Below are 1,828 nucleotides of genomic sequence, written 5' to 3' on the forward strand. Positions count from 1 at the left end.
TCATTCATTCATTCATTCATTCATTCATTCATCCATAATCCTTCCATTCACTCCATTATCCATCCATCCCAGATAAGCCTTCCATTCATTCAGACATACACTATCCTCAGACACATATGCCCACCCCACATCGTCCCCTATACACCCCATCCATACACACATCCCTAACATCCCCTATCCCCCAGACCTCCCCATCCTTCCCAGGTATACACCATATATGTGCGCGCGTGCGCGCGCACACACACACACACACACACACACACACACACACACACACACACACACCCCTCACCTTGATCTTCCTCCCCCAGGCATATGCACAGATGCGTGGGCACCTAACACTTCCTTCCCATACACTCATATCCCAAACACACACCATCCCTATACCCACAGGAACATCCCCTCCACTGCCCTGGCCTTCACAAACACACTTCCAATGTGTAGGCAGGCACACGTACTCACAGCAACAACCTCCCAAATCCTCACCTTTTCCCCACAGCACAAACCTCCTAAGCACAGGGCCCCCCTCACCCTTGTACGCACACAGCCACACTCACACACATTCAGAGAGACGTGCTCACGTCTGTGCACACCTGCGACACAGATCCTCCCCATTCCCTGAGGGGAGGGAGGTTGACCCGTGGGCTGTCAGGCCGTCCCTGGGGGGAGGGTAGGAGGCACAGTCTGGAGTCTGGAGCAAGTTGTCTGTCTCCGCGTCCTCTCCTGCCGAGGAGTGGGGGTGGGGGTACAGCTGTCCCGGGGCAGCCGAGGCTGAAGGATGATCTTACCACGATCTCTGTAAGACGCTTCTGTTTAGGGTCTTCCTCTGGCTTCTCAGCTGTGGGCTGCCCGCCACCGGGGGATTCTGAGGAATCAGCACCCCAAAGACCCTGATGACAGCTGCTCACCGTAGGCAGGACCCTCAGCTCAGCCCTGCCAGGATGATGCCCACACCAACACGAGCCTCTGACAGCAGCCCCAACTCCCCTAGTGGAGAACGGGCAGAAGGGGGCCCGCCGTCCTCGCCACGGTGAGCACTCACCCCTGATGGGCAGATAAGCCTTCAGGCCCCAGGACTGGCCTTGCTCTCTCCAGACCACCAGCCCTGATCCCACTAGAAGCTCTGAAGCTGTTATCCTTCCCTTGTGGAGGGGGAGGGGAGCTGGCAAGCACCACTGTGGACGGTGCATCCCCGGCCTCCACACGAGCCACGGCCACTGAAGACCATGACATCAAAGTCCGTGGCACTGTCTGATGGTTGGGTCAGCGGCAGATTCAAGGAGGCGCTCAAGGAGAGGTGTGAGCATCCCTGCGCCCCAGGGACCCTCCCACCCGGCCTGCGGCTGACACGACCCTTCCCGTTATCCTCCCGTTAGGGTAGGAATGAGCTCCTGGGGGCGGGGCATTTCCACTCTTCTGATTTTCTATCTGCCTCGTCAGCGTTGAGCGTGATTCTTTGTACGTAAATAATAAATGTCTTCCCTCCCTCCTTCCTTTCTTCCCTCCCTCCTTCCTTCCTCCCTCCCTTCCCTCCCTCCTTCCTTTCTTCCCTCCCTCCTTCCCTCCTTCCTTCTTCCCTCCCTTCCCTCCCTCCCTCCTTCCCTCCCTTCCCTCCCTCCCTCCTTCCTTCCTTCCCTCTCTCCTTCCCTCCTTCTTTCCTCCCTCCCTCCTTCCTTCCCTCCTTCTTTCCTCCCTCCCTCCTTCCTTCCCTCCCTCCCTCCTTCCTTCCCTCCCTCCCTCCTTCCTTCCCTCCCTCCTTCCCTTCTTCTTTCCTTCCTTCCTTCCTTCCTTCCTTCCTTCCTTCCTTCCTTCCTTCCTTCCTTCCTAA

Source organism: Vombatus ursinus, unplaced genomic scaffold (assembly GCF_900497805.2).
Source record: "Vombatus ursinus unplaced genomic scaffold, bare-nosed wombat genome assembly UNPS02015411.1, whole genome shotgun sequence".
In the NCBI taxonomy this organism is placed as follows: Eukaryota; Metazoa; Chordata; class Mammalia; order Diprotodontia; family Vombatidae; genus Vombatus; species Vombatus ursinus.